The 21,677-nt window shown below is 37.2% G+C and overlaps 1 protein-coding gene and 1 long non-coding RNA gene across 2 annotated transcripts in view; one reads left to right on the top strand and one right to left on the bottom strand.

The window, feature by feature from the left end:
• abr (ABR activator of RhoGEF and GTPase) overlaps positions 1–21,677 on the bottom strand; it is a 382,201-nt gene that overhangs the window by 326,269 nt on the left and 34,255 nt on the right. The gene's annotated exons all lie outside the window — the stretch shown is intronic.
• LOC120531544 overlaps positions 1–21,677 on the top strand; it is a 72,425-nt gene that overhangs the window by 33,954 nt on the left and 16,794 nt on the right. Inside the window, exon 2 of the long non-coding RNA XR_005634118.1 lies at positions 10,722–10,876. This is a non-coding gene — a long non-coding RNA (uncharacterized LOC120531544). The remainder of the gene's footprint in view (positions 1–10,721; positions 10,877–21,677) is intronic.

Here is a 21,677-nt window from a genome sequence, read left to right as displayed (position 1 = left end):
ATTAGGAACTTCAACACCAGGAGACAGAAAGAGGGAGCAACTTAGGCCTATTAGCAAAATCCCAGAGACAATTCAATGGTGATCCATCTCAATAGCAATACTGTAGTAAATAACCTAATTGCAAAAAGTAAAATGGAATGCTCCTTATTACAAAGATCATAGTCAGCAAAAGAGAAAGGAAAGTAACATATGCGTCTTGCTTAGGTAAGTAGGTAAACCCATACATCAATGGGTTTAGATTCAAGTCGGACTGTCCCTAGGTGCAAGAATCCTTCTTGTCCACATGTAGCTGTTAGCTAAATAAAAAAAAAATGTTTAAAAAAAAAAAAATTTATTTTACTTTACGTGATTCAAAATTTTCCTGCCATGTTGCCTATACTGCTAGAATAGGTTCTGATCCCAGTGACTCTGAATTGGATTAAGCAGATTGAATAATAAATGGATCAACTTTACTATTCACTATTATGAGAACATCATTTTTGAACTAGGTTTAGCACTAGTTCCTCACAGAACTTTCATTGTGATTTGAGCACCAGCTGAATCACCTAGTGTGTCTAGGCTTACACAGTTCAAATAGGAGAAAAACAGTTTAAATGGCACTAGTACAAGTGAAAATTAGATTCTGCATGATTGTACCATGCCTTGGGCTAGAATCCTGTATACTGGTAGTTGGTTTGTTCACTGGTAGGTTCATTTAATGCACTTCTAACCTGAAACTGAAATAAGAGCATTAAAAATAAAAAATAAAAAAAAAAATCATACGCACACAGATGGGCTATTTTGAGACTCATAATTAGGTAAGGCAGACCAATGATTATGTTTATCTCTATTAAATGTAATATCTATTTGTTTCTTTCTTTTTCAAGTGACCGATTTAAAATTTGGCACACAAATACTTCTCAGCAAAAACATTCGCCTCTTAGTTTTTTGTCAAAGCTCCAAGTGTGCCAGTGAAAGCACCCCAAACCCAAGGCTTCTGGTAAAAGTAGCTTAGTGCTTGACATAAAAGTGTTCTGTAATACAGTCATAAATCAAGGAGATATGAGCAGAGGGCCTCTCACAATTTGCTAAGTTCTGAGGCCAGCAATATGGAGCCTGTCCCTCATACTGCCATTGTGTCTGGCAGTAGTTTTAGTAGCAGAATGGGTGGTAGATCTGAAACAACCTCTCAGTAAGACAACTAAGATGTACTGGTCTTGCTCTGGTGTGGACATTCAAAGGCAATCAGACCTTGGACAATTATCTGTTCTGCCCATGTGCTAAAAACCCTGCCTTACTGTCAGAGTATGATAGAGCTTGATCCACAGTGTCTGTCAATGCTGGTGAATGACACGCCTGCCTGGTGTAATGCCAGTGGCCCCTTTTCATATACCTAGTGATAGAAAACTTACCTGAGTGTGGTTGTTGTCTTGATGCAACCTAAGCTTTGGATTAAGAAATTTTTAAAAGATACTTGGTCAGGCATCTTTCTGTGTTCAATAAAAGTGCTTGTATGAATTTTAATGTGTTTGGCAAGCTGCAATACCTCACTGTACAAGGTGTTTGCTGGTCAAACTGCTAAACAAAAAATAAAAACAGTGAGTGCTTGTGTACGGAATAAGAAAATAAAAAGCAAGACTCTACTGTGACAGAACAAAGCACAAGAATATGGTCTATTATCCGTCATCTACAACTGCACCTTAACGGGAACACTCTAGGATTCAGAAACTTTAAAGAACATAACAGACTGCAAGTAATGCACCCTTGCTCCTAAAGCCTTGAAATTGCCCACTAGCTTATTTTTGGGACGCAAATGCAAGTTCAATCTAATCTTCATAACCTTCAAAACAGTGTTCATTATGTCTCCACTGTTATCTGACTGCCTTGTGAATCCAAAGGTGGGGGTGGATGGTTGAAGATACAACACAGGCACTGCTTAGCTGGACTTATTATTTTTGAGATCTGCATCATGTTCTTCCATAAGAGTGCTACATTAAACAGCCATACTTAAAGTAATTACAAAAACAACAAAACATTTTTTTCTGTGGGGCACCAGGAAATTCCTGCAGCTGATGATACTGATACAGCATTTACTGGCATTAAGAGAGATTCCATGAATGCAGGAAATTAAATTCAGTTCAAACTCTATTTGTTGTTTTTTTAAACACATTGAATTTCTTACAATATTTTATTTAAAGAAATTCTCTGCAAAAGTAATCATTTGTGCAGTATGTACTGTATTCCTATTACCACTAATAAGAAGGCAATCTGTTACAAGAATAATTGATGTTGTTGGGCTACATGTACAGTATATTAGAGGCAGTAAAAAGGAAACCCTGATTTGATCTTGGCTTTCATCAGTTCTCCTCAGTTCCCACTTCATTAACTTTTTACAGTGCTACAATTGCAAGGATATTGCTTGCCTTTAGAACAATAAACTGTGCTCTAACACCCCTTAGTGGAGAATCATTAACACTGCTGCCATCTCTCTCTCATTGTATAAAATGAAACACAGATGGAAATGACAAAACAAGAAACACTACTAGGGTAAACCAGACCAACTACATCGCCCATCTAGGACAAGTGTTTAGTCTGAGGCTTTTACCTTGATGCTTGAATTACAAGGTAAGGAAGCAACTAATGTCTTTAATGACATCATTCAGCTATGAGCAGGGCTAAATGTAAAATTTTCAAAGAAGGAGGCAAAAAAATAATTCCAAGACCTATTAGATAAAGAAGAAGATTTGCAAGCTGAGATAAGAAAAGGTTAAATGTGGCACACAGTTTAAAAAAACAATGTAAAAGGAATAATGGCTGTTACAAACTGAATCACAAATTTCAATCCCACATTACCTCAATTTCTGACCTGGAAGTCACTTGAGAATTTAGAATTAGAATTTTTTTGCAATTTGTATTCTTATTTTGTGATGGTGGATGCTGTAATGGCATTACATAAAGACTGTTTCCAATTTTTATTTTCCAGTTAACCTAAAATGCATCTCCTTGGAATGTTGAGAAAATTGGTTTAGATGGAGAAAAGTATCCAAACATGGAGAATACTGCATAAGATGTATAGAGTTCATGCCATGACCCTGCCGAGGACAAGCAGGTTTTCAAATTGGATGGAAAGGTGCATGCATGTTAAGCATCTACCGCTTTGTGCATAAACAGCATTTAAACCATCTGAAGAGAGATTCTGCTTACTCGGCCTGCCTACCACATTTGAAATTTCATATACAGTAAACACCTTAAAAAATTGTCAACTGCAGGAATTTACAGGTAAACTATCCGATCAAAGCCAAATGTGAATATGACAGATTCAAGAATTCCCTGACAACTCATTTGTTAAGGCCTAACATTTGAAATGCATCTGCAAATTCTGAAATAAAACATCCCATTCAAGCCAAGGAGTCCAGTTACCACCTCTTATGGCTAGGCATTGTATCTTTTACACAGACTTTTAAAAAAAGTAAAAATGTGGTTGCAAACTTCTTTAGATCTTTCCTGCTTCATTTCTTGCACTACTGTTTCAGTTTCCCATGCAAGGTACTATTTATGTGTCACATCTTTGTGATTTAAGTATATTAAGCAACAAATGTATACAACAAAATGTTATGTTCTAGTGCTAGTTCTTAACAACTGTTTTTAATAACAAAAAGATTTTTTTCTAACAAATTGTTCAACTTTCTCGACGCCTCCCTCCCTTAGACTGCTGAAAAAAAAACTACCAGGTCATTCTTACATGTGTGAACAGGCAAACTGCACTAAACTTGTCATGACAGTTGTCAAAACAAGTTTTACATATAAACGAGGATAATGAAAGGCGCAGATAAATTTTAGAGAGAAAGAATGGCAGACAAGAAATCTACTCCATTGATGAATTATTTGCAGAGGTTTAGAGACTAAAGAGTCCACCATTTTGATGCCAGTGACAGATATTTGGTGCTACAGAGCTGACTGTTTTAGCCAACAGAAGTCAAGATAAGAGGCTTGCAGACATTGCATTGTCTGAGTGACTAATTGTGCCGTGCACTGTGAGGTCAGGACCAATTTATTAGCAATTTCTTCCATCCACAAGAATAAACACCACTACCCACCTCTTAAAGAAACAAACACTATAGTTATTTGCTTGGAAGTCTTCAGTGAATTAATAAACCTTTTTTATTTATTTAAACAGTTTTTAAAAGTGAATAGGAACTGAAAAGGGGATTCTTGTCCTACCCCTTCCACTCACCTTAACATCTTTTGCACTTGTCTGTAGTTTGTGTTTTTTTTTCATTTGCACTTTTCTCTGATGAGGTGAGAAGTGGCAGTTTTCCTGTTAGTCACACCTCTGGGAATAGCATTTCTCCCCCAGGGTGCTGTGGTTTAATTGGGGGGTGTTGTTCCGAAACTTAGAATTAAATGTTTTTTCCCCTCTCAGTTTTCCGACCAATCACTGAATGCCATGGTTTGATGAACTACCACCCTGCGATATGTCTTCCCCTGGCAAACAGATCTAATGATTGTTAGCCTATGGCTTGTGCCTCCAAATCTGACAAACTAAATCAAGCTGACTTTTTAGAATCCTCTCTTTCCAAAAGGAGGAATATCTCAACTTTTCAGCAATTTTTGCATTTATTGCACCAGCATAGTGCAATGCAATTGCAAAACACTGGACTGCTGTTCTCCTACCTTATTAATAATTCAAATTGTGGTTAAGAGTGTGGTTTCTCAACTGTTTCTAAATTTATACTATCAAATTAAAATAAAATATATACAAGAAGGAAAAGAAAACACAAAATCACAGGTTCAGGCCCTACTAATGACTACCATTTAAACTATCCATATAAATTATGAAGATCTTTAATTTGGTGTTCACCGCAAAAAGTGTTGTATTAATATGCTATTAGCTGACTGATCACATTTTAAACATTTTTATTTGACCCCTGGGAAAATTTTCACTTTTTCAGAAGTTCTTTAAATAAATAAATGCATAAATAGATATATATACATACATATACACACACACACAAACACACATACACTCACTGACTCTGGCCTGAACACACACCAGAATGACTAAAAAGGAAGACATTTTTAAAATAAAGGCTTGGCAATTATAGTCAGGCATTATAATGGAATACTACTGTTAAAGAAGCCACAGCAGCATTTCCTGAGACACTTCTGCTGAATAAATTGCTAGCTAAATACTCTCAGTGTCAATGTTAGTGTGCCAGAGACAGGATGTGCAGCTTTGTTTATAATGGCTTTGTTTTCATTCTCTCCTTTGCTACCACCTCCAGGGGATCGAGAGTGTGCCCTACTGATCTTGCCCTTTTAATTAGCATGTGGCCTATCATGAAGTGATGTTACCAGCACAGCACTCCACTACATAGAAAATCGCACTGGCTATTGCACAGTTATAGAAGAAGTTGCAAAAAATAAGAGTATGATTGTTCATAATAAGTAAATCCATTCACTTATTTAACTTCTAAAAGAAATAAAACAAATTATGTTACAAATTTCTGATATAAATGGGGATGTAGGGAAAAAAATTCAATGCATCTTTCAAAAACAATTTTTTTTAAATATAAATGTGAGTGCAAATTAAATGTGAGAATAATTTCAAATCAGCAAACTACTGTCAGAACCAGGTGTGGGAACCTGTCACTGTAACTCATGTATTTGTTAATATGGTCATTCACATTTGTTTGTACAAATTACATTTATTGTAATGCAGGGACATAGGGAGCCAACATATATATCCAAGATGCACTGAGCACAAGAAGACAGTAATGAACTTTGAATAGGCTGCCAAGTCACAGCACGAGTACACGGACTGAATTTCTAGTCACTCGCTGTAGTGGAGTGCTCAAGTATTACATGGAAAAACTACACAAGAACCAACCTGTGATAGGTTTTTCCCACACAAACAAACCTAGTGACAGTTGTCTTATGGCTTACATCTCAAAATTGTGACAAACTAAACGAAACGGATGTTTTAGAAACCTCTTTATTTAAAAGAAATAACAGCTCAACTCCTCAACAGATTTCGCATTTATTGTAACAGTGTAGTGCAATGCATTTACAAAACACAAGAGTGCAGAGCAGGAAGTGTTAAATGTGTAATGTACTATTATGGCAAGGCAAAGTGACTGAAGGTAATGCCACTCAGCGTTACCCAATTGCTTTTTAAGGATGTCAGCTTCCTGACATCTGCTAATCATTTGTAAACTCCAGCAGGTCAATGCAGGCATTCTATGGAAACATAAGACATCTTTTCCTAACCTCATATTAAGAAGTGATGTTATGGAACATTTATGTGTACTACAATGCACTGTATGTGTTTCCAACTCTAACAGCGCCAGGAAATGTAAATCTGTTCAGGCTAGCAAACTCCCATTACTAACACAGAGGACAGCAAGAAAAAAAATAAAAAATGATGTAGCTCCAGTTTTTGCCAGCAGACAAAGGGTAAATAAAAGATAACAGAACATAATTTGTGCATACCCATGCCCTCAAGACACCTCAGGTATTTAACAAGGCAGTGTGTTAGTCTGACTCCTTCTAGTTGTACTTTAGCACACCTCACTTTTTAGCAATAGCTGTCAATTATGATGAATAGTGTGAACTTTATATCAAACACATCTAAATACTGAGAAGTCCCACTGGATGATGAGGAGAAATGACTGCAGTTAAGAGAATGTTTCCACTCAACTCTTACCCATTACTGAATTTCTTGTGAAGTTTTGTGAAGTGACACAGTGAACAGAGGAAATACAATTTAAAAAATATAAGACCTTTTGTTTCATGCCACAATGTCAAAACACCTATACAACACAAACTATTTCACAATGGAGCCATGAATTGACATCATACAATGTCCTAACCTTTCAAGACCTGTGCTCCTTAAAGGTTTTGGCTTATAAAACAAAACGAACCAGCAGTAACTTGAACCCCCAATATGAAATCAAAGCCTGGTAACAAACTAGTTCATGGGATGCAGTCAATTAAATTCTCTGTCAGAAGCCAAGGAGTTCAGCTAATGACAACTTTTTACTTAAAAGAAAGATAGCTCTTCTTAAAGATCTTTAATATAAAATAAAGTAAAAATAACAGACTGCTGTAATTCATTTCCATACAAAACACCATTTATAAATTGGATAAGGTTAATTTGCACCATATAAAAAGTTACCATTATTAACTAGTAAGCATAAATTATTCTCTGAAGTGTTTATACAATTAGAACATTGTATGTTTTTTTAATAAGGGTCATATCACAAACACAGGCTTTCCAATTATGTTTGGGAAATAAGTTGAAATAGAAATCCATCCATCCATCCATCCATTATCGAACCCGCTATATCCAAACTACAGGGTTACGGGGGTCCGCTGGAGCCAATCCCACCCAACACAGGGCGCAAGGCAGGGAACAAACCCTGGGCAGGGCGCCAGGCCACCGCAGAGAAATAGAAATGAAATACAAATTCATGGTTTATCCATTTATCCTTCTTTGTAACCATTTATCCAGGGCAAGGGTGTAGGAAAGCTGGAGTGGTCAATTTTCATTGGTAAACAAAGTTTAAAATAATACTGTAAAGTGTTGGGTTACATGCATTATTAATTATTCTCATGTACCACATTTACTTTACACACAAAGTGATTGCACGATAATTAGCTCTTCAGCCTAAGGAATTTTGAATCCTATGTCCGATCTCTTTCTATGTGGAGCTGCCATATTCTCCTTCTATCCTATTCTTGTTTTCTTCCACACAGGCCTTGTTATAGTTGTTGTGAAATATGCTGTATAAAATACACAGTTCCCTCCATAATGTTTGAGACAAAGACACATATTTCTCAGATTTAACCATCTGCTCCACAATTTAAAATTATAAATCACACAATACAGACGTGATTAAAGTGCATATTGCAGATTTTTATTTAAAGGTATTTGCATGAATTTTGGTCACACCATGTTGAAATAACACTTTATACACATTGTTCTCCCATTTCAGGGCACCATAATGTTTGTGACAATAGGCATCACAGTTGTTTGTGATTACACAGGTGTGTTTCATTACTTCATTATTGCAGGTATACGATACCTAGGGCTTGCTTCTACCCTATGAAGTCTTTACTTCCCATTGTTCAACAGGAGGACAAGAACTGTGACAATGAAAGTCAAAGAAGCTCTTATGAGGCTGCAAAACAAGAACAAAACCATCAGAGACATCGGTAAAACCTTAGGATTACTTAAATCAACTGTCTGGAATATAATTAAGAAGAAAGAATGAACCAGTGAGCTCAGCATTCACAAAGAGACTGGTAAGCCAAGATCCTGTTCAACAGATCAGAAACAGTCTTTGGGAGGCAGATGTATGTGTGTCAGAGATGACTATCCACAGAAGACTACATGAACAGAAATAAAGGGGCCACATTGCAATATGCAAACCACTAGTTAGCCACAAAAACAGGATGGCCAGGTTACAGTTTCAGAAAAAGTACTTAAAAGCCAGCAGAACTCTGAAAAAAGGTCTTGTGGACAGCCGAGACAAACATGAACTTGCATCAGAGTGATGGCAAGAGCAAAATGGGGAAACGAAAAGGAATTGCCCAAATCCAAAGTATATCACCTCATCTATTAAACATGATTGTGGGGGTGATATAGCTTGTGCATGAATGGCTGCTACAGGTATGGCGCACTTCTTTTCATTGATGATGGAAGTGCTGATGGCAGCTGCACAATGAATTCTGAGGTGTATAGAAACATCTTATCTGCTCATGTCCCAGTAAATGCTTCCAAACTTATTTCATGGTGCTTTATTCTAGAACAAGGTAAGGATCCCAGACATACTGCTAAGGCAACACAGGAGTTTTTCAAAGCTCAAAAATAGAAAATGATTGAATGGCCAAGCCAGTCCGCTGGTTTAAATTCAACTAAGCATGCCTTCCATATGCTGAAGGGAAAATGTAAGGGGACAAGCCCCTGGAACAAGCAGGAGTTGAAGATGGCTGAATTAGTGGGTTTGCACAGTATCACCAGAGAAGATACTACATCACCTTGTGATGTCTATGAATCACAGGCTTCAAGTAGTCCTTGCATGCAAAGGATATACAACAAAGTACTAAATATGACTGCTTTAACATACCTGCCATTACTATGTTCCAAACATTATGGTGCCGTTAAGTGGGGGACCATGTAGAAAAAGTGTTGTAATTTCTACATGATGTGACCAAAATGTATGCAAGTACTCTTAAATTAAAGTCTGCAATGCACACTTTAATCATGTCTGAATTGATTGATTTGTAGTTTTAAACTGTGGAACAAAGGGGTAAATAAAAAAAAAAAGTGTCTTTGTCCAAAACATTATGTAGGTCACTGCAAGTCATTCAGCTGCTGAACACAATTGTACAGTCAGTTTAAATACACTTTTTTGTCTGTTTTAGACACTTCTACATGGTTACAAAGCCCACAAGTGACTTCTGCAAAATTACACGCATGGAAGAACCCACAGAACTCCAGATATCGGTCTTCTGACCATGCCAAACACTCACATGCAGCTCTCACCAAATGCCTGTTATGTCTGCTACATCTGCTTTTTGCAAGCTCACAGTTCCTACCACTTCTTTAACCCAAAGAATTCACATCCATTTTGAAAGCTTTTGTTTTACATTATGAAGCATCACTTCTTACTCTTTATCTGTAGAACTATATTGTATTTTCTAGGTTATCCTAATCTATTGTAAACTGAGCTCATCTGTTCACTTTTTCTGTTCTTTAATTTACTTCTTGTTCTACTGTGCAGAATTTCTTTTCTTTTGAATTACATTTAGTGCTGTCATCCTGTACTCCACTGAAAAGAAAAGAAAAAGAACCCTTATGTAAAAAAAAGTATAGCTTCAAAGTGCATAAATAGTGGTCGTTCAGCCAATTGGAAACTTTCTTATTCACTGATTCGCTTACAACTACCATTCATGTTGCCATAGCAACCAGTCTTTGCTGGAGTTCAAGTTTCAGCAGATCACTTCCTCTGCTGTTTGCTCTGATCTTTTAGTCTTTTCCATTCTGTAATTATTTTTCTTCTTTCTATACAGTATTGAAATACTGAAATGAAATACTCTTAGTTTTCTTTGTAAGCACATAAGGACTGTCAATTTTCATAACATGAACCCCCATATCGATTACTAGCAGTGAACTTATGGGAAGGGGACTCGGCACATAAACCAAAAAACTGCTGCTTAACCCAAAAATTTATTGCTTGTGTTCCATATTTATTAGTAAAATAAATCTGTAAACAATAGTGACCTGGACTTACAGTACTGTTTATTATAAAAAAGCTCTATTTAAAATTTGGGTTGTTTTATTTTTGATTTTGGGTTCTATGTGAAGATTGTTGTCTCCATGTTCAAGTAGGTTTATTGTGAGGTAAAGATGTTAAAAAAATGCTGCCTTCTTTCAATCTTATGGTCTTATAAAGGGAAAACTTTCCCTGACAAATAACCAATAACAGATTTTACTTTGGGTCATTACATGTCAAATCAACCAATGTTTCATGCACTGCAGACTCAAAAAATTCTGGAAATATTACCAGTTGTACCCATATTAGTCAGGAGACATCCCGTAAAATGTTTCTATGATGCAGCCAGTTTACCAAGGTGAGGGAGGTGTCAATTTTATACATTGTTTCTTATAATTCACACAGCAGCAATATTGAACTCAGCAATTTAGCTCATGTCACATGTGATTTTTACATTTTCAGAAAAAACCTATTACAGGCCGGATGGCAAAGGAGTGTATGCAGTGCTTCCTTCAACTCCTGTGCCAATTCATTTGTGAAGCTCCACACCCTCCTTCCTATATGGTAAAACAATCTGTGAAAGGCAAGGACAAAATATGACAGTAACATCAAGAGAGGTAAGTAAAATTGTAGCTCAGTATACTAGTAAATATCTATGAAAATAAATGAAGACAAAACTAACACATGATAAACCTCATTTGAAAATATACCTCCAGCTCCTGAAAGATTTAATTTCCCCATACATTACTGCTATCACAATGCTTCCACAGATTACTACAGTGGATACTGGATAACCAAATTAAAATCTCATAAGTAGAAGTGTACCATGAGTGGACACTCTAAGACAACCTTTTTGAGCAGGCATTTATGGGATATGAGCACTTCCAATGCGGGTGGTGCAATGATAGTGCTGCTGCCTCTCAGTAAGGAGACCTGGGTTCGCTTCCCGGGTCCTCCCTGTGTATAGTTTGCATGTTCTCCCCGTGTCTGCGTGGGTTTCCTCTGGGTGCTCCGGTTTCCTCCCACAGTCGAAAGACATGCAGGTTAGGTGTATTGGTGATCCTAAATTGTGCTTGGTGTGTGGGTGTGTGTGTGTGTGTGTGTGTGTGTGTGTCCTGCGGTGGGTTGGTGCCCTGCCCAGGATTTGTTCCTGCCTTGCACCCTGTGCTGGCTGGGGTTGGATGATGACTGACTGAATTTCCAATGCATGGAGGAACAAAGAATTCTATGAGAGATATGGTGTCTTAGAAAGGTGACCCCATAAAACATCTTTGAGGGATTTAAAAACTGATAACTTGACAGAGCCAAGCTTGTGCAGTGGACATTTAAACTTTTTAAACATCATTCATTCCTGACACACACCATATCACTTTATCATAAATGCATCACTTTTCATCTCAAATAGTGTTCTCTGATTCCATTCAAGAAAATGTAGCCATTGGGCGACTATTGCTATCAAAACATGGATGTAATGGAGGTCTACAACACTGGTTCATTGTATGGCCCCAGGATCACTCAATGTGCAAATACAGCATGTAAAAGTATGGAAAACAATTGTTTTCTTTTAACTATGAACATTAAATCAACTAAAGAAAATACCCATTAATATATAAACATGCTTAATCTAACTCAGGGTTATGAGAAATTAAGTACTACAGTAATCCCTCCTCAATCGCGGGGGTTGCGTTCCAGACACCACCCCCCCCCACCCCCGCGATAGGTGAAAATCCGCAAAGTAGAAACCTTATGTTTGTATGGTTATTTTTATATATTTTAACCCCTCTCCCACACTGTTAATAAATATTCCCTGCACAGTTATACAGCATAATCCCTTTGTATTCTCTTAGATATTAGGTAAGATTCATTGAAATTATGTATGTAAACACACTGGTTTATATACAGCAAAACCTAAATATTATTTTAAAGATATCGAGTGTCACCGATATCACATATGTTACAGCCATTACGATAGACAAGCCACCAGCAATAAATACGTACAATGCAAGAAAAATTGTATACAGTAAATGTGTGTACAGTGACACTAAACGTACATGTACTAAGTACTGTAAGTAGAAAATTAATTATGGTTACTCACCAACAATGACATGATGACTTGTCCGATAATGATGAGTTTAATTTTACTGCACAACAAAGGAGAGTGTTACAGCTCTAAAGGAGCCTCTTCAGGTTACTGTGTAGCACCGCCGTTGTTGTTTATCCAGCAGTCTTCAATCCAAATCCCTAAAGCAGATTCCATCCAGACTACTGCCTTATTACATCCACTTACAACTCATTGTGCACCCTGGTTAAAAGGACACTGCAGCCGTAGGTCTTATATTCTTTTCCTACTTTTTAAATAAAAGTCATTGATGCTGTAATGGCGTCCTACAGCGGTGTAGCTTTTCCCTTCCTTCAACAAATCCAAAACGTTTACCTTTTCGGCAATCGTTAACATCTTCTGTTGGCGCTTCGGCACGGCCCCAGTAGCAGGAGCAGATCGTTTTGGAGCCATAATGAAGGGCATGAGTATGCACAAAGATAAACACAAAAGAGCACAAAAGTTAACCCTTTACACAGCGAAACACGTTGATGCTGAATGAGTGAGATGAGACTTCCTGGTTAACACCCCATTCAGCACACAGGAACTTAACTGCGTGCTCTGATTGGTTAGCTTCTCAGTCATTCGCCAATAGCGTCCCTTCTATGAAATCAACTGGGCAAACCAACTGAGGAAACATGTACAGGAAATAAAAAGACCCATTGTCCGCAGAACCCGCGAAGCAACGAAAAATCCGTGTTATATATTTAGTTATGCTTACATATAAAATCCGCGATAGAGTGAAGCCGCGAAAGTCAAAGTGCGATATAGCGAGGGATTACTGTATTCCTGAAGTTTTGGGAACAAAGCATGAACCAATCTTGAATGGGGTGACAGTTCATTGTAAGGATACTCATTCACACAGTTAGCATATGGGATGAAAACCTGGAAAAAGGCCAGCATGAATATAGAGAGACTACTAAAACTTTGTACAGACTTCACAGATTGATATTGAAACAGTTTCAAACCCAGAATTTTGGACCTAGGAAATTGCACAACCTAGCTGCCCTTAAATAAAGTCTTCAGAAAAAAAAACATATATAAGTACATACAAGAGAGAGATCATTTGCAGAAAATAAAAAAGAATAAATGTAGCAGTGCCTTTATGTGTACACACTTAAAAATCCTGCAAGAGAAGATGTCAATCCAGACACAAAAACTGGGAAGCCAATAGATGGTAAACTCCATTAGAACGATCGAAATAAGCAGCATGCACATATACCAAACTCCCAATGAGTTAGAAAGTTACACAGGATTAGGGACTTTTAAGGTGTAGTAATGGATGACTGAATTAGAACACTAGCAGAGTTTTACTAAATATCCACTTTGGGTTGGTATTCTTCACTCTAGTTTTTCTTTCCAAATGAACTCTCAACGAAACATACAGACCTAGCCCTTTCTGAATTCTTCATTCTCACTGAAATTTGACTCTGTTCTGTCTTTCTGAGTTCGAAGAACTATGGTCCATCTCTCCCTCTTTCACTGTCTCTCTCTTTTACAACTAAAATCTTTGCTAAGGGCAGTCGGAGAATTCACCTGATTCTGCGAACAAATATACCATTGTCCCACTGTTGCATAACAAACGTGTAAGGGGACCTCCTTATTAAAGCCTGATCAGTGTATGCTGAATGCTTTTCACAACTTTTCCCAAGAAATATTAATAGCAGTTGCACCACAAACAACTCTGAGAGAAACTGTGTATGCAATGCCTTTGAGCAACTGTAGCCAGTTTTGCTAAGATTCACTGCCTGATTGCACTTCAGTCACAAATGTAGTGACAGCTCGCTTAAAATTTCCAGCCCATGTCTGATTAAGGGAATTGTCAGCTGAAGTAAAATCCCCCAGGGCTAGACCCAAAAACCACTTACTTACTGTAGATGAGCTTCAAAGGTGAACAATGACCAAGAAACTTTACATAAATACCATTTGCAGACCTGGAAATAGATTGGGGCTCAGGATTGGGCATTCAGACAGGGTTTTAGCCTGAACCCTGAATCCTATTTCCTTCACCATTAAATCTCAGTTCCCACCATGTTCCTAGATCCCATTAAATGTTTGTTCTGTTTTGATCAGTGACAGTCAATGATGCTGAAAATCACGTCTGCTGCACAAATGAACTGTTAGTAAGATCAAGGTGACTGAAGTATCGATAAATTTATGTTATGCAAACCACACAGCAGGCCCTAGTAAGAATCATAAGCCACATCATGTTTGCAAACGAAAATGCACCATGATGATGTGCACCCACTGTGCCAAAAATACAAGATGACACTCTGCATCTGAGGGTGGAGGTGGTTGAATAATGACCATGGCTTCAGTTGACTTGTTGCACTGCACCAAGCTGCTAAACTAGTCTAGCCAGAAGTTAGAGACTAAAGCTCAGATGCTGTGATGCAAAAATAAATACATAAATACATAAACCACAGCTAACAGCTGGAGATGCTAGAATTAGCTTCAAGGGTGTTATGAATCTAGAGCAGTGTTAACTTTGCAATTAGGAGAGCTCTCTCCAACACCATGCACCACCACACAAAATCAGAGGAAGAGTGAGAGAGAGAAAAACATTGCAGGAAGACACACACACATACAAGCCACAGTACAGAGAAGGAAGAACAGAGATCTACACTATTTAACAGTCATATCCTAAAACAGCCAAATAAACTAAACTATCACAGAAGGAATCCAGACCACTTGAAAACCCAGTAAAAATTCCACACGGATATGAAAAAAACTTGGAAAACAGAAAACGTTTTTTATGGGGATTATGATAAAAAAACAAGGTATTGAACTGGTAACCCAGTATAGCCACCTTAAAAAACACCCCTGTGATCAAACCCAGATACATATTTTACTAAATCCTGATTTTGTGAGAAACCAGGTTTCTTCTGCTACAATGATCAATAACAAAACACTGACTCAAAAAGATACTACACTGCAAGAATTAAAAAGATGCTACAATGCAAATAAATGGAATTCCAGGTTTAAAAATAAACACTCAAAAATGTCAGTTCCTTTTATAGACACCTTTATCCCACATCACTTGTAATAATTATTTGAATAAGTGGAAATTTAACTTGGACTTTATACAGTATGAAAATTAAGCATTTGCGTCATATGGCTTTGCAACTCACTCTCTTGGGTGCATCTCATTGCACACCTAGTAGCCACTTATCAGGTACATCCATCAAGAACATCTTGTTAAAACAAATAGCCTCCTTCTATAAACAGACAATTGCATGGCTACAAATCAAAGTACATAGCATGTAGACATGGTTAACATGCATAGCGGTTGATCCATCAAACCATTACAATAGGCAAGACAAACGATCTAAATCACTCAGACTGTGGTACAATTATAGATGTGAAGAATAAAGGTCCCGTTCTCCCAAAATCAGAAGTATGTTTGAGTGTCACTTGTAAGGGTTTAAAAAAATGTTAAAAAGATAGATCAGAGAAGAGGGGCCATACTTCACAAACTGAAAAAAACGTGCATGGCATCTCTTTTTAAAACATTAGACACTGAACCACATGGTGGAAGACCATGTCACTTTCTACTTCCATCAGCTAAGAACAGGAATATAGAGTTACAAAATGCAATTGATCACTAAAATGCTTGAGATGTGGAAAAAATTCCACCTGGTCTGATGAATCTTGATACCTAACAGACCTTGCAAAAAGTCATGTTAGATTTTGGTGTAAAAGGCATGAACCAATGGAAAATGTTCATCCTTGTGTTAATGGTAGAGGTTGATGGTGGTAGTGTTACAGTGTGGAGAATGTTTTTTGACAGATATTTGGCCTCTTCATACCAACTGAGCCTCACTTGAAAGTCATCCCATGTCTAAGAATTGTTGCAGACTATGGACATCATCTTTTGACCACAGTTTATTATTTTTTAAATGGATACTGCACCATGCAGGATAACGCACAAATGTGGCAGTGGCTTCTGTTTGCTCTAATGGCCCACACAGTTCTCAGATTGCAATCCAGTACAGCCCCTTTGGGATGAGGTGGAACAGGAGGTTCAAGGTACCTATATGTCACCAAACAGGAATTGTGTGCTATTGAGTCAGAAAAATATTCCTAAGGAATGTTTAAAAAAAACTTTTTGAATCCAAGACTTGAAGAATTAAGGCTGTTGTGGAAGCAAATGGGAAGGTTGTAGATACATGTGCACAAAAAAGTTGAATGCTCAGGTTATCAACTTGCTTCAAACCAAATCATAAAGGAAATGATTGCTGCAGAGGTGCCACCTGCACTTCAAAAAGAAGAGTCTCAATTCACAGAAAAATACTAGTGTAAAAGAACATGTTTGCACATCTTCCATAGGCTGAGACTGGGTTCTACACACTCTGAAGACAGAAAATGTCCTCAGGAATAGCTCTACAACCAAGAGATACATTACTAATGGATGTTTATAAATTATTTTGATGATTATCTGAAATCAAGTCAGCATGGAATTTTTAACTAATGCACATTTACAATGTGTTCTTTGGGTACTCTGGTCTCACTACCACATACATAAACTGTGAGTGATAAGTTAACTTGAATATTCAGTTGGGAGATAGATGGAAGGCTAGAATGCTTTGGCAGTAATTGATTTACTTCATATTTTATTATGATTATTATAATTTTTTTTACATTTATGTAGATAGATAGTGTCACACACGTGCGCATGGGAGGCAGCTAAAGGACTTGAGTAAGGGCAGTTCTGAATCAGACCAGAATGTGGCAGAGAGCACAAACTCATTTTCTCCCTTTCCTGCAGACCATTCACGGGAGATTCCACCTGGCCCTCTTGACGTCACTTCCAGGTCCGAGCCTATGGGAGAAGACCTTGCCAGCTCCGGCCCCTGTGATGTCACGTCTGGGCTCGAGCCTAAGGCTGAAGACCTTTATGAGCCCGACCCCTTTGACCTTACCTTCTGTCTTCCCATTTAAAAGCCTCCACCTTTTCCCTATTCCCTTAGTTCTGTTTTGGACTCGGTTTTGTGCACAACAGTGCTATCATTTACTTGCAATTTGCAGCCAGGAATACAAATATATGGGTGGCTGTCCCAAACCTTGCTTTGGCTCTTTGTGGAGTTTGTGACGATAGATAGATAGATAGATAGATAGATAGATAGATAGATAGATAGATAGATAGATAGATAGATAGATAGATAGATAGATAGATAGATAGATAGATAGATAGATAGATAGATAGATAGATAGATAGATAGATAGATAGATAGATAGATAATGAAAGTATAGACAAGAAATGCTTGTCATGTGTAGTAAAAAGTAGCATTTAAAAAAATTACTGAACTGTGTATAAAAAGTAATAAAAACAGCACCACAGTAATTTATTTCATATCTACTGTGTGAGCAACTATATACCTGTATAATAGCCTTTGTTATGTGTGTTGTGATAAATCTACTACGGCCTGCTGCAGAATGCTCGTTTGTAAACATCTAGAAGCACAGTTTTGTTTCTGAACCCCATGTTAGTAGCTGCAACCATAGACTACACAGAGCAAAAACACACACTCGCATAGACAGACTCTGGCTCACAAACACCCAGACAGGCCATCTGACACATAATTACTGATATGGGAACAAAATGACTTAGCAAGAAACCCACAAACATACAGTGACCAACACACACTAATATGCACATAAACAAACATGGGGACAAATCACAAACAAATGGAAAAAAAAATGACAAAAAGAAGATACATGCCCAGAAGCATAAAAATAAGAGGCAGACACAACCAAAGACAGAAAAACTAGCACAATGGGGCAAATCTACAGAAATAAATTCACTCACACATACAAAAGCTTGTAGACAGAAGCCATCAACCACATAAGCCACAATTGTAGATAGTGGAAGAGAAATGTAAAAAAAGTAAAAATATTATAGTTACTTATAAGAACAATCACAGAAACACCCAATAGGGAGACATGCATTCATTTCAAAGCCATATAATGTCAGAGAGTCAGGCACTAAGAAAAGCTCCCTAACTAGGTTCCTCAAACACAATTGTTCCATTCAGATCTCAGAAGCACACAGCATTACTTTCTATAATTCACTGCCCTGACAAAACATTTGTAAGGCCAGCACAAGATACAATCTGTTAAATTCAACCACAAAACTTCAAAACAATAATGTTAATGTCAAAAACAGCAAATTGTGCAGCAAAAGCAATACTCGAATATTATCTTTTCTGTGCAGGTCATAAACTGTGAACGGGCTTGTCTAAAAAAACCCCGTTGTAGGTTTTAGATTCCCTCTCATAGTGAGCCACAGTGCTTTATTTATTAGTATTCATTAACGAAACAGTTAAAAAACATTCCATTTTAAATGTTGTGCTTACAAGACTGTTGGATGGGGTAGCTGCAGACACAACACATAGGACGCTGCCATTGCTGGTCTGCTTTCATTCTTAAAAGATGTTACAAAAAAAGCAATATACCAAACAAAAAAACAATATATAGAAAGGCTCCAGACAGAAGATGAAAGATTCTAAGCCACCTGAGAATGCTAGCTGCCATCAAACAAGAAAATGGGTAAAGGACAGACTATGTGAGCAGTAGCAAGTGACAGCCTCATCCTCCACCCACATTTAAATCAGCTTTATACCACAAACAAATACGGGAAAACTAAGGATGCTGAGGGCCCCTTTTGAGCATTTTTCCTAATAAACCGTTCACAAAAGGAGCTATTGCTGTAGGACACACTGCTCTGGGCCACTTCTGCTTAGTGTAATATCAGGAGTGACAATACACCACAGAAAGACAGAACACATTTATCGGATACTTATACAGTATCCTGTAAGGACAGCTCACCCAGGCTTGAGTGAGCAGTAGTCTAATAAAGCTCCTCAAGTCTTCATCAAGCAGGATGACACTGTGTACTTCTACATGAAAAGACAGGTAACAATAGAAGGATAATAATGGCAACATACAAGAACCCTGTCTTATTTAGCAAGCAGGAGGGGAGAAAAATTTGATTTGGAGATGCAAAGAGAAACAGCAGCATGGTCATATTTAAAGCAAAGGCTTTTTAGATCCAATGGGTCAAACCACCATAACAAAAGATCACAAGGAAGAGTGGGGGAATTTGATGAGCCTGTGGCCCTTTTGGTTTCAACAGGATATAATACTCTAGAGTGTTGGAACAAACAGGCAGCCATGGAAATTTGAAATGGGAGCCTTTTGTTGGACCTCTGTGGAGCACTGTGTCACATATTCTCTTTAAAAGGAAAGACAGAGAAGGAGTTTGGCTCAGGAATATGCTGTACATAACACCAAGAAAGAATTACAACTGGTTTTAAGTTGAAATCTTTTAACAGAAAACATTAAGCCACTCTTCATACTCCAAAAGATTTGATTGATTAACCTTCTTAAGGAAGGTCAAATTAGTAGCTGAAAACAACCTGCTTTCAAGGGCACCTCCACTCAGATAGAAGCTCATTTTACACTATATACGACAATCAAACCCAAAGTCGTCACCAATGTTTCCACAAGCTGTTTTAAACTGAGGATGCACTATCTCCAGAGTCAGTTTTTCCACTGAAAGGTCACAGGGAATAGAATCCAATTACTGTAGTACTAGATGCATGGTAAAAAGAGAAACTGCATTGGACAGACGTTTATCACATGGAATAATCATGTATACAGTCACATATTCTCATTACTCTGACTAACACCAGACAAATTTAGAGTTGTCAGTTGGGCTAACGCACATCTTTGAGATATGACAGAAAACAAGACTACTTAAAGAAATCACACTTTAAAAACATTTAAAACATTCAGAATGCTGCTACAGAACTAAATACAGCACAATGGTAATTAAACATAGATAGATAAGTGGCATATTAATCTAAAATTAGAGGATGCTTACTTAGTCTTATAAATGTTATTAAAATAACTTCCATAGTAAAAAAAGAACTTAAATATACCACATGGAAAGAGTAAATGCTTAATATGTTCTGAAATCTCAAAAGCTTTTTAATTCTAACAAAGTGAAACAGCTGCATGCCCAGATACTAATCAAACAATAGAGCAAATCTATGTCAAACTGAATACATTTAAAAGCGCCTACCTAAACATTATGCTAGGCATCCAGTCTTTCTCAAAAAAAAAAAACCAAAACAAAAACCATGAAAATATTCAATCTTTAGACCACTACTGCCACTAAACAGCAAAGTCAAGGTTTTGGCCAATATTCTTGCAAATAGAAGAAAGAAAAGACTTTCCTGCTATTATTTCACAAGATCAAATTGGTTTGTTAAAGGTGGACAATTAAGAGCAAGTCCCTGCATCTGAGTGCCCTGAGGTCCTACTGTTCCTAGATGTATAAAAAAAACTTTTAACAAAGCTAAAGAGAGTAACTTACATGGTCTAATCAGTTTTACATTGAATATCACACACATTTCTCTAAACAATCAAAACTGCACCCAGAAAAATATCCTATTCATGTGTGATATCTTCAAGCATCTGCTTCCCTTGGTCAAATGTTCTTTGAAGTCCAGTAACTGGAATAAATCTTTGCGTAATTATTAGGGCTGTTAATTTATCCAAAAAATAAGGACTGCATATGCAAATAAAAATAAGAAAATATTCAAATATATTCAAACTTAGGTTAACAATTCAGGGAGTTACATACATGTTTGTGTTTTGTTATTTGTTTTTTTGATATTTATTATCGTAATGCGCTGCGGTGGGTACAGTTAGTGTGCAAGTGTGTTGCCTGGACTGAATGACTATGTCATCTGATATTGCTTAACTGGAAAACTCTTAACCAGACAAGTATAATAAAACTGTAGAATGATACCTTAATTTCTTAAAACAGAAACAGTATTCTATTGTATTCAGTCCTTCCCTTTTACTGAGCTATACATGTACAGTACATTGTAACAAAACTTTGAAATCATTAAAATAAAAAAATAAAGAGTTGCAGCAAAATTCCTCAAATTGCAGTTAGTTAATATACTCTTTGTAGAAAAGAATTTGTAAGTAGCATGGAAAACAATGGAAAATAAAGTTTGCTACGTTCACTGACACTGGCTCCTGGAATTAAACAGTAAATTCAGAGAAGACAATTACTAGATACCAGGCACATATATAACATGCCTACAGTGTCACAAGAAAGAATACAAAGAAAGCCAATATCTGAACATTTTCTGCACTCTTATTGCAACTGAGCTTCCTAATGTAGAAGTAGCCTAACCCACTCAGAGGCCAAAATCCACAGCTTTACCTCTCGTTTGACACAATCACGGACACTAAGCAAACTCCTGTCAATCATGAAGAATCCACGGCATCCACTGAACAGG

Source organism: Polypterus senegalus, chromosome 6, assembly GCF_016835505.1.
Source record: "Polypterus senegalus isolate Bchr_013 chromosome 6, ASM1683550v1, whole genome shotgun sequence".
Taxonomy (NCBI): Eukaryota; Metazoa; Chordata; class Cladistia; order Polypteriformes; family Polypteridae; genus Polypterus; species Polypterus senegalus.
Note: the sequence above shows the minus strand (reverse complement) of the source record. Positions and strands in the feature narration are given on the sequence as shown.